The 12,474-nt window shown below is 44.0% G+C and overlaps 1 protein-coding gene across 1 annotated transcript in view; it reads right to left on the bottom strand.

Annotated features, from left to right (window-relative positions):
- Sptb (spectrin beta, erythrocytic) overlaps positions 1 to 11,754 on the bottom strand; it is a 124,389-nt gene extending 112,635 nt beyond the window's left edge. The window contains exon 1 of the mRNA XM_005322793.5: positions 11,525 to 11,754. The gene's annotated coding sequence lies outside the window, so the exon portion shown is untranslated. The remainder of the gene's footprint in view (positions 1 to 11,524) is intronic.
- Between the last annotated feature and the right edge of the window lie 720 nt (positions 11,755 to 12,474).

Raw genomic sequence — 12,474 nt, forward strand, 5'->3', positions numbered from 1 at the left:
AAGAGGGCTTCATCTCAAAATTAAAATATGTGTTAATTCAGTTACACATAATTACAAACATTAATTCTTTAGTTGTTTAATCAATAAATATTTATGAGCCACTCCCCTCTGTATATCAAGCATGGATCTTGGTGCTGAGAATAGTAAAAGATAAAAATAACAAAAGAATAAGACCCAGTTCTCCATCACAAGAAGCCTGGTCAAATGGTATAGAAGGCAAGCTGACAAGAACAAAACAAATGACCCGTCCTGTAACAAAAGAATGAGAAAGGTGCCCTAAAATACAAAGGAGGAGGCATTTGGTGCCACCCAAAGACCTGATAGGGAAGGGACTGTCAGGAAGGCAGTAATAATGAGAATGCTTCAGCTTTACAGGGAAATCTCCAAGGATAGTTTTGAGGATAATAATAAATATTAAGGTGTCATCACACACACACACACACACACACACACACACACACACACACACACAAAATCCCTGGAAAAAAAAATGTCAGAGAAAGAGGAAGTTCTTTGCCCAAGGGCAAACAGAAGAGAAAAGGAGCTGGAAGCAATCCAGACTCACGTCATCCTATTCAAGGAGACTCTCCGACTGAAATATATCATCATATAATATTTACACCTTCCCCACCTGAGTGTGGGCTACATGCTCTACAAAGCAAAGTAAACACCTACCTGTCCTCCAAAAGTCTACAATCTAAAAATAGCAAACTAATCTATGAACACATCCAAGAACTTTGATGACAAACTATCCTCTAAAGATAGTGTCCTCAAATACTTTTCAAGTTCAATGTGGCCCCAAAGATGAGGACATTAATACATGTTTGCCCTTCCCTCTGGAGATGTAAGACATCAGGGGAAAATATTAAAATTGATGGATGGGGGTCCTCAAAAAATTAAAAATAGAATATGATGATCTAGCAATTCTATTCCTAGGTATATTAATATCCAAAAGAAGAGAAAACAGGGTCTTAAAGAGATGATTGCACAACCATGTTCATAGCCACATTATTCACAAGAGGCAAGAGTGGAAGCAACCCAAGTGTCCACCAACAGATGGGGAGGAGAGGGAATGTGAGTTAGCACTTAATGGATAGAGTATTTAGGAAGCTGGAAAAAGTTCTGGAAATGGATGATGGTGATGGTCAGAGAGCATGTGAATGTCATTGTGCCACTAAACTGTACACTTAACAATGGTTAGAATGGTAAACTGTATGTTATATATATTCATCACAAGTTTTTTAAAAAAATTTAATTGCGTAGTGGCCATGTTCACTTAATAACTATTCATCATCTTTTAGGGGAAAGAAAAAACATTCTGTTTCTGACAACTAGATGCAATGACATGTGAAGAACGCAGAAGAGCATGAGTCAAGGCATGTCAGAAAGTTCTTTTGTTTGAAGGAACAATATCCAGTTACCATGGCTTGGGGATGAATGCCTTTGCAACCCACTAAGAAAGTGGCTTTGTAGGCAGCCATAAACTGACAACTTTTAGTTAATATAATCCCTGTGTGCCAACACCATCTCATTAAGAGATGATTGCCAATGTGCACATTTCAAGAATCACTCTAAGTACAAATGTCAATAGAAAAATTAAAATTAAATAATTTTTTTAAAAAATTCTAATTTCTACATGCAAAAGACATTATATAAGACCTATAGTTATGATTTTAACTAGTTCTTGCCCTTAAGAGCAGGTAGCACACACTTGTAATCCCAGCCACTTGGGAGGCTGAGGCAGGAGAATCATCACAACTTGGAAACCAGACTCAGCAACTTAGTGAGATCCTGTCTCAAAATAAAAAACAGGGCTATGAATGTAGCTCAGAGGTGGAGTGCCCAAGGGTTAAATTCCAGTAACACACACACACACACACACACACACACACACACACACACACACACACCGTCAGCATTTGTATTCAAATAAGTGGTATGTGTAACTGGCCCTTTAACACTTTTGAAGAAGCAAAGATCACTGTGGGATGGATGGCCTGTTCCAGGAAGACTGCCCAGCCTTTTTTTTTTTTTTTTTTGGTACTGGGGATTGAACTCAGGGGCACTCACCCACTGAGCCATATCCCCAGCCCGATTGTGTATTTCATTTAGAGACAGGGTCTCACCAAGTTGCTTAGCACCTCGCTTTTGCTGAGCTGGCTTTGAACTCTGGATCCTCCTGCCTCAGCCTCCCCAGCTGCTGGGATCACAGGCGTGCACCACGCCCAGCCTGCCCAGGCTTTATCCAGAGTTCTGACAGATGTATGAGACTCAGCAAGCAGAGGCAGGCAAAGCTGGTTTAGGTAGAGGGTTTGCAACTGTACAGGGTAAGAGATAAGGGGAAGGGGGCTGGGGATGTGGCTCAAGCGGTAGCGCGCTCGCCTGGCATGCGTGCAGCCCGGGTTCAATCCTCAGCACCACATACCAACAAAGATGTTGTGTCCGCCGAGAACTGAAAAATAAATATTAAAAATTCTCTCTCTCTCTCCTCTCTCACTCTCTCTTTAAAAAAAAGAGATAAGGGGAAGGAAAAAAAAAAGGCAGGGGGGTGGGGAGCTAAAGCCAAAGTAAGGGTTCTTAAATGTCAACTTGATGAGTTAGGATTTCCTCCTCTCCCCAGAGAGTCACTGGAAGATTTTGAGAAGGGTGTCTTGTGGGGATAATGGTTTGGAGAAGGAGACCCTTCATTGATAGAAAATTGTTTTCTTAAAAAACATACAAGAAATGGTTGACAGTGGTAGCCTCCTAGACTAAGACTAGAGTAGGGAAGACGCCTATTTTTCACTATGTACCCTGTATAATGTGGAAAGACATTTTAACCACGTACATGTATTCATTTTATAAACTTCAAAGGTTTTCTTTAATCTGAAAGCACTTAAGAAATGTTTGGGCTTTAACCAGAAAGTTCAAAACACTTCTGATCATAAAGTAAAGTGTATTTCAATCTTGTTTTTACCCTATCTTCATCTTCATCACATAGCAGAGATGTTGTGACAACAGTGTAAAAGAAATAGCACAAAGGGCACAGCCCATCTAAGGCTTTGCTTCCAAACAAACAGATGTCATGAATCATCCACCATAAAACATCTCCTTTTGGATATGTTTAAATGAAAACTCTGCCTGAGAACTATTCTAAATCAGATCTTCAAGGAAAACAGAAGTCAAAAATAATAGACAAAGGTAAATTTGATAAGATATTTCACCATTTCAGTAACTGGCCTTTTTATTCTTCCAGTTGTTTAAACCAAAAATAATTAAGATGTCCATGACATATTATTTTTTCTCTCATCCTCTTTATTCAAATTCCATCGACTCTACCTTCAAAATATACCCAGAACCCAATTGCTTATCACCACCATCATCACCTTGATCCATCCTCTCTCATCTGCATCACAACAGTAGCTGTCTTGGGTTCCCTTGCACTCTTGTTCCCCACGATCAATCATTCCTCAGAAAGGTCCTCGTTAAACACAATTCTGACCAAGCCACTACCCTGCCACACTTCCAGTGGCTTCTTATCTCACTCCAACCAAAATTCAAACCAGCATCTCTTCTCCCAAACATCCAAGGGCATCCTCCTTCACTTCCTTTGGGTCTCTGCGGAGATCAAACCTCATCAAAGAAGCCTTTCCCATCCATCCTACCCTGCATAACTGAACTCCCCACCTCTTGATGTCACACTGCTTTATTTTTCCTTTCTTTCTTTTTTGGTACTAGTGATCAAACCCAGGGCCTCAGGCATGCTAGAAAAATGCTCTTCCACTGAGCCTCATCCCCAATCCATTTTAGTTTTCATTTTGAGAGAGGGTCCCACTCAATTGCCTAGGCTGGTCTTGAACTTGGACTCTTCTTGCTTCAGCCTCCGCTGAAGCTGGGAACCCAATTGCTGGGAACCCAATAGCTGGGAACTATTCTTTCTTTTTTTTTTAATAAATTTTTTTATTTATATATGACAACAGAATACATTACAATTCTTATTACACATATAGAGCACAATTTTTCATATCTCTGGTTGTATACATAGTATATTCACACCAATTTGTGTCTTCATACATCTACTTTGGATAATAATGTCCATCACATTCCACCATCATTTCTAACCCCATGCCCCCTCCTTCCTCTCCAACCCCTCTGCCCTATCTAGAGTTCATCTATTCCTCCCATGCTCCCCCTCCCTACCCGACTACGAATCAGCCTCCTTATATCAGAGAAAACATTCAGTATTTGGTTTTTTGGGATTGGCTAACTTCATTTAGTATTATCTTCTCTAACTCCATCCATGTAACTGCAAATGCCATGATTTTATTCTTTTTTATTGCTAAGTAATAGTCCATTGTGTATATATGCCACTTTTTTAATCCATTTATCTATTGAAGAGCATCTAGGTTGGTTCCATAGTTTAGCTACTGTGAATTGTGCTGCTATAAACATTGATGTGGCTGTGTCCCTAGAGTATGCTGTTTTTAAGTCCTTTGGGTATAGACTGAGGAGAGGGATAGCTGGGTCAAATAGTGGTTCCATTCCCAATTTTCCAAGAAATCTCCATACTGCTTTCGAAAGAGGTGAAAGATCTATATAATGAAAATTACAGAACCCTAAAGAAAGAAATCAAATAAGACTTTATGAGATGGAATATTTTTTCTTTTTATCACTGGAAATTATCATCTATATCCATTTGTTGCTTATTGCTGTCATTTAGTGCCCATGTCTGCTCTATGATGTCAGATCTTTTTTTTTTTTCCATATTCACAGATATATCCCCAGGGCCTGGATTATGCCTGGTAAATAAATGAGAGTTCAATAAATATTTGTTGAAGATGAAAGTAAACGCAAATCAAGGCGCTTGAGAACTCTGGACAAAAAACGAGGTTTAGACGTCCAAAGTAAGGCATAAGCATAATGATACTTAGTAAACTTGGGAAAAGGGATTGGAAAAGGCAAAACACCAATTGACAGGCATAAACCCATCATTTATCTATGTAATGCTACTAGGAATCCATTAATTTCTGCTTCACAACAGCATTAATGTATACTCCATAGGGCCATTCTTGAGTTTTTGTGGCTATGTTAAAAAGTAAATGCTGCAACCAGTTTCCCTCTCCCTCTCTCCAAAACCAATAAACTTGGAAAGTTTTGCTGAAGGAAGAAAGCAACCACTGTCTCAACCAGAGAGCCCAGAGTATTCAATTACCCCATGGAGGAGAGGATCTGGAAAAAAGCCCCAAATATGGAGCTAGGAAACTGTGTGAAATTCAAGGTTCTTCCATGAACAAATAAGAGGATCTTGGGCAAATCAGTGTACATTTCTAACCCTGTTTCCCCAACTATAAAGCAGGAATAATGAGGTCCTCCCCTTGTGTGGCTTTTGTAAGAGGTGGAGTACAATAGCATCCTGAAAACTGAGTGGGCTATACATCATGTGTGTTATTGTCCCCTTACACTAAAACGAGTCCACCTTGTACTGAACTCTAATTCACATTCTCTTCACCACTGCTAGGGAGTTTTGTCTCAACAAAAATCTGAATCAGGTCTTCCCACTCCCCACAGCTCCATTGATTTCAACATGCACTTCAAAACTTCACAAACTAGCCAGATGCTGTGGCGCACACCTGTAATCCCAGTGGCTCAGGAGGCTGAGGCAGGAGGATCCCAAGTTCAAAGACAGCCTTAGCAAAAGTGAGGCATTAAGCAACCCAGTGAGACCCTGACTCTAAATAAAATACAAAATACAAAATAGGGCTGGGGATGTGGCTCAGTGTTTGAGTGCCTCTGAGTTCCATCCCTGGTACCACAAAACAAACTTCACAAACTGATCCCAAACCATCTTCATCTTCTGGTTACACTCCATCCACATGGAACTGCTCCTCATTCCCTAATCTACTAATCTAATTTCACATCTGTGCCTGGCCGTGTACCTACCCATCTCCCCTTCTTCCATTATGGAAATCCTAGGCAATTCAAGAGCTTCCCAAGACTCCCACCTGCATTAGACCTTCTTCTTGTAGTCTTTCTCTCAGAACACCATTCTTGCAAGCATGCTATTGAATCCTTGTTTGCAAGTCTGCTCCCCAGCAGATCAATGGGTCTCCACCTGACCCCTTTTTGTATTCTCAGCCCATACCAGTGTAAGCACACAGTAGATACTCAGTGTTTGCTCTTCTTGAATATATCCCAGTTGCTTCCTCAAGCTTCCCAGCTCTGGTTCTCTATGACTTATGGCTCGCAGCCAGCATTACGAAAGGCCTTTTCTTATTTTTGCACTCCTGAGGAAACAGGTTAGAAGGGGAAGCTGCTTCACCATTCCTAAGGGCCTTCTGGAAACAAGCAGGAACTGAGCACAGGGGCAGAATGAGGCTCCAGACCTCTTTCCAGTTCCCACAAGGTATGTGATTAAGCATGCCTAGTTTTATTTGTAGAGTTATGAATTCTCAAATAAGATACACCTATATTTAAGACCAATACAAATAGAAATCATTTTCAATTTATTCATTTTCAGGATTATTCAAGTTTCTGCTCCTATTCACAATGGCGGAAACTGCCTGGACTGACTATAATCCAAGGCAATTATTGTTCTTTGTCAAAGTGTCCTGTTCTTCTTTTCATAAATATTCTGGATGATCTGAGCCCAGTTCAGTGCTAAGCCTCTTTTTTTTCTAGTCCCATGCCTTTTCACTTGCTAAATTTATAACTCTCCAATGAAAGAAAGGAAGCCCGCTTTTGCCCCCACTGCTAACACGATATATGTCTGGGTTTTAATTGCGCTTTAATTATACCCTCAGCCAGGTCTGCACAGGTAAAGTAGAAATAAAAATTATGGCAAAGCCTCAGAAGGGCTTGCGGAGGTAGGAAGAAGAGAGCTTTTAATATTTCCTGTAACCAAGGAATGGAAAGAGCAAAGTTTGAGATGGTCTGGGAATGATATATGTAGCCATGCAATTCACTGAGGAAGCATTTTCTGTGGCTGCCTTTGCTCTGTGAGCTGCAGGGCTGGTGAATCCCTGGTGGTCTGATGTTCAGCTAAGGTTGGGTGAAAATGGAAGAACTTGAATTGCTTGGCTGAATTAAGAAATAAGCACAGTGCCGGGCGTGGTGGTGCACACCTGTAACCCCAGTGACTCGGGAGGCTGAGGCAGGAGGATCGTGGGTTCAAGACCAGCCTCAGCAACTTAGCGAGGCCCCAAGCAACTTGGTGAGAACCTGCCTCAAACAAAAAATAAGCAATATACATTCTACTGTCATGTATAACTAATTAAGCCCAATAAAAATTAAAACGTTTTAAAAATTAAAAAAAATTAAAAAGGAGGGGCTGGGATTGTGGCTCAGTGGTAGAGCGCCTGCCTGGCATGGGCAGGACCCGGGTTCAATCCTCAACATCACATAAAAATAAAGGCATTGTGTTGTGTCCATCTACACCTAAAAAAATAAATGTTAAAAAAAAAAAAAGGCTGGGGATATAGTGCCGTGGTTGAATGCCCCTGAGTTCAACCCTCAGTTACAAAAAAAAAAAAAGACAAGACAAAAGAAGAAGAAGAAGAAGGAGGAGGAGGAGGAGGAGGAGGAGGAGGAGGAGAGAAAGAAAGAAAGAAAGAAAGAAAGAAAGAAAGAAAGAAAGAAAGAAAGAAAGAAAGAAAGAAAGAAAGAAAGAAAGAACGAACAGCAACAAAGGGAAGTACTATGACATTTTCTAAATATTTACCACAGGGAGTTGACTATTCAGTGAGTAGAGTCAGGTCTGTCAGTGGATTCTCCTGACCCGCCCCCCCTACTTTCTCCCTTGATCTCCATCTCCAAAGCCTGGAGACCTTTACCTCCTAGGGTTGTCAGAGAAAATAGACATCTCTGAGATAACCCCAGTGAATGGTGCCTGATGATTCTGGCTCACAGACCACTGAGTGTACTCCTTCTCCCCAGATTTCTTTAAAATAGAGAAGCAACCAAAGACTTGTCTATAAAGACCAACTGAGTCAACACAAACTACTTTGAAGATAAAATACCTCTTTGCAAGTATTCTCTGGCCTACATTTCTGACTTCTAATATCTGCATGGTTCCAGAGTCTAGTATCCATGGACTTCCCTGCTAGGCCTCATCAAAAAATAAAATTTCTCATCAGCTCACACAGCACAGTTATTTTCACTCCCAATCCTCCCAAGTCAATTGATAAATGGTAACCTGCAGGTCTGAGGTTATTAAAAAAAAATCATGGATAATGAAGAAATGTATTTTATATCACTTCAAATCTCCCACCGGCTACATTTCTACCTTCTCAGATCTTGAGCTGAGAGTAACAGCTTGGGTTTAATTTTGAAATTTCAAACAAAACTCTTCAAAAGCAATTTGATGATTAAATTTAGATTAAAACAGGTATCTTATAGTCCCCAAAGTTCCCTAAAGTCCTCCCCCAGAAATATCACATGATTATTTGTCTTAAGATTTACAATGTCTCCAAATAGTAGTGTACACACCTTTTACGTAAAAATGTTTACATCTGTATACCTAACTAGCAAGAGGAGATTAGAAACTAAATTTAGCATTTAACATTAGTGAAAGTCTCCTCTCCTGCCTGTCCCCAATACCTTTTCTTTTTTTAGATTTCACTATGGTGAACGTATCGGATATTAAAATATGTCCTTTCGTAAGCTCTCCAGAAAGGAAAGAAAATCTCAATAGTTTGGTTAGGCAAAACTTCAGGAGATACACCATACTGGCAGAGACGGAGAAAGAAAGAGGAAAGAAATGGGCTAGAATGATAAGAAGTACAGAAGACATAAAAATGACCAGCCAGGTCTCACCTTTAAGCAAGCAACTACACAAATAGAAGGGTGGACTCAATGACCTCCAAGGTCCCCTCCAACTCCAGTCGTGTCTGCCTCATGAATTTTTTATAGTCATCCTCTGTCCTATCACACTGTCCCTATGCATCATCAAGCCCTCCTGGCCACTTCTAGAACTGAAAGGAAAATTTGTTTAAAAAAAAAAAAAAATCCATGCTTTGACTACTGCCAAAATTACAATTCCGTCCTTGAAACAATGACCTGAAAATAATGGGCAAGGCTAAAAACCTCTGAGCCAATAAGTGCCCAGTACTGTCTTCAGGCAATATTTTTTAAGCTTCTCTGATATAAACAAAATTATTACCTGAGGTCCTGGGAGCAGCTAAAAGACAATGCTACACCCAAGTCTTTCCAAGCTGCACTTCTATATCCCCTGCTGAGTGTCTAACCTCAAAAAGACAGTGGAACCAAACAGCTGAGCTTGAATACTGGCCCCATCTCTTATCAGCTGTGTGATGTGAGGCAAGTTATTTAGTTCCCTGAACCTGTTTCCTTGCTTAAAATGCTGATGATATGAGCTAACTTGCAGAGTTACTGTGACAATAGGAAAATATAAAAAAAAACTCTGACCACTCATTTATTCATTAAACCAACATTAACTGAGGATCCACTACCAGTCAGGCACCAAGTTAGGCACTGGTAGGTAAAAGACAGAACAAATGAAATCTATTGTTATTTTTATTTACTAAAAAAAAATCTGTTTCCAGAACTGTGGCAGACTGTCTGACTTCAGTTCAAAACTTTCATTCACACCTTGTTTCCTTAAAAATAGTCATTTTTATTTTGCCAAATATGATTCCAGATGGGAATCTGCCCTCTGCCGTGCCTTTCCCCCCAAAGTTAATTATCCAGCAGGTATTCTGCTATAAGACACCTTCGAGACACTTGAAAGAAGCAACAACAGGAGTGAAAGGTTGTATCCCAGCTCTCTGCTGGGCAGGTCACTCGGGAAAACTTGATATGCCTGTGCTCCGAGGCCCAGCCTGAATGCCTGAGAGTTTTTGGGTGCTTTCAATTCCATGAGCGGACTCTGAGTCTTCCGAGAACTCAAGATTACAGGACTGGCTCATCCCCAGACACTGCCACCGGGCCACTGATAAAACTTATAGCAAGAGCTAAAGGATCACATTTTCATAATATAGGGTTTATGTCTTTCAACTGTGCTTTAACTCAAGAGTTTAATGAAGTTCTGTATAGATGACCCACCTAAGGAATCGGCTCGCTTCAAGGCTGGTAGGCTCTTCTTCAATGTAAGCTTAATTCTCCTTTTGCTAGCTACCCTGAAAGCCTCCTGGGAAGCACCAGCCTCCACCAGGTTGGGTGCTGGCTATCCAGTACACATTAACAAACGTTTTGTACTTAAAATGGAGTTATCAATGGCATTCTGGAACCCAGGACTCACTGCAAGAATAAAAGTATGATCCTAGTATAGGAGATGACCTGCCCTGGATCATAATGTAGGGAGTGGCCAAAGAGTGATTTCTAGAATAAAATTCAGAATCATCTGTGAAACTATGGATAAGTTAGTGGGCAGTATAGATGTGCCTAGAATATTTTATGTGCAGACTCCTCTCATTCACCTAAGAAATTTAAGTATACTTCGTGACTGCCGCAGGCATGGGTTTGGCACCGCTGACTCCTAACTGGAGGTGACAGCCTACGCCTCCCCACAAAAGTTCTCAGCACAAAAAGACTGTCACTATATTCTCCCACCCCATCCCCCAATAGGATGCATCTAAAATTTTACAAAAAGAAAAAAAAAACAGTGGCTTCTTTACGTTTTCCTTCAGCGTATTAAACTTGTTATTATTAACTCCTGGCACCTCTAATTGCTCACTGAAAACAGTGGTTTAGATATTAATAGTCTATAAATCAAGGCCCTACCTAAGACTTGTTGTCAAGGCAACAGTGCTCAAGCCCTTCAGCTACTTCCCCCACTTTGGAACTCTGGGTGAGTTGGTGGGAGTTGGGGATTGTGTGAAAGGTCTTGTAATTTCTCCACTTTCTGCTATTTCTTGGGGCCAAGTTGTCAGAGGAGGAAGAACGTGGAGGGTATCGTGGACTGTGCAAGCCTAGAGAATAGGAACTCTTACGGGGAGAAAGGGTAGGGATCTTTAAAGTATGACTCCGGGCACTCAGATCTTTTTTCTGTTCGCGTCCTGCCCCCACGACTCGCCTAGTGGTGCCCAGCGCCTGGGGACCCGGCCCCCTCTGCTGCCCTGCCCTGTCCTCCCCGCCTGGGCGCAGAGCGGCCCGGGAACACGCAGCCAAGTTCCAAGAGAGGACCTGAGCGGCCCCAAGGCTGTGAAGCCGGACAGTGGGAGACAGTGGGAGCAGGGCGGAGGTCGGATCCCCTTTGCTCCCAGGCCGGGGTCCTGGAGGAGGAAGCCATGAAGGCTCACCCCTTCACCTCCCTCCCAGCGTCCCCAAGTGACTCTCTAGGAGCCGCCTCTCCAAACCTGGCGCCCAGCTCGCCAAGCGCCTCAGAAGCCCACACAGGTTCCCGCGTCCCGGGATGACTGCTGTCGTAGCCGCCAGGGCCTCCAGGGCCCTGCACCCGACCCACTCCACGCCTGACACCTGGGACAGGGCTCCCCCCTTGATCCCCTGGGCCCTGCGCTCGCACCGCGCGCCCCAGCCTTGCGCACCCGCACCCAGCTCCCTCCGGCCACTGGGCCCTCTTGGGACTCACCTGCGCTGGGGCTGAAGCCGCGGCCACCCCGAGCCTGGGGGCGGCGGCGGCGCAGGGGGAGGAGGGCAGCGCGGGGCTCCTGGCACAGCGGCCGCCGGGCGCCTGGTGCTGCGGAGCCACGGACCCGCCCAGAGATATAAATAACATTATCTGAGGAGGGACATTCCTGCCGGGGGACATCGCTGCTGCCGGGACCAGATAGTCCCGCGGCGGGGGCGGGGAGGCGGGGCCGCAGCCTCCTGCAGCGCCAGGCCCAACCCCCGCTTCCCCACCCACTCCTGCACCTGCCAATCAGCCTCCGAGCCCGGGGGCACCTGCCGGGCCTCCACCGGCTGCCGGGGCCGGCCTCTGCCTTCCAGCCTTCCGCTCGGACCCCGGGCGCCCCCATCATCGCTCTTGTCCCCTAATCCCGCACTACCCCGTGCCCCCTGCAGCGGGAAGACAGCTTGACTCTGCAGCTCCGGCCTAATTCGTGCGCCCAGAGCGGCGAGCCTGTTGGCAAAAATGAGTCCTTCAGCTTTTCCCGCCCTGCATCCCCACTGCATACAGTCCGGTTTTTAAAATACATTAAAAGACACTCTTAGGACAGAGGGTGGGCAAGGCAGGCGCCTGGGCAGTGCGCCCCCATCGCGGCGGGTTTGGGAGAGACAGATTGTTACTGGGGGCTGGTGCGTTAGAAAGCGTGCTCCCGGGCGGGGTCCTCCCGGCCGGTGGCAAGAGCAGACGCTGGGAGCGCAGGGGGTGGGCACTGGGCCCAAGGCACCCGCCCCCAGCCTGCCGGCTCGGTGTTACTGTTTCTGCCTACATATCCAGTGCAATCCGGGAGAACCGGGCATTGCTGGCGGCGCACAGCCTGCAGTCCCCTGGCGATCGCATATTGCACGCACCATAATCAACAGGCAAGCCGCCACACCCGCCCACCTGCACCTCTTGGTCTGCCCAGGTCTCGA

The sequence above is a fragment of the Ictidomys tridecemlineatus genome, chromosome 5 (genome assembly GCF_052094955.1).
Source record: "Ictidomys tridecemlineatus isolate mIctTri1 chromosome 5, mIctTri1.hap1, whole genome shotgun sequence".
Lineage (NCBI taxonomy): Eukaryota > Metazoa > Chordata > Mammalia > Rodentia > Sciuridae > Ictidomys > Ictidomys tridecemlineatus.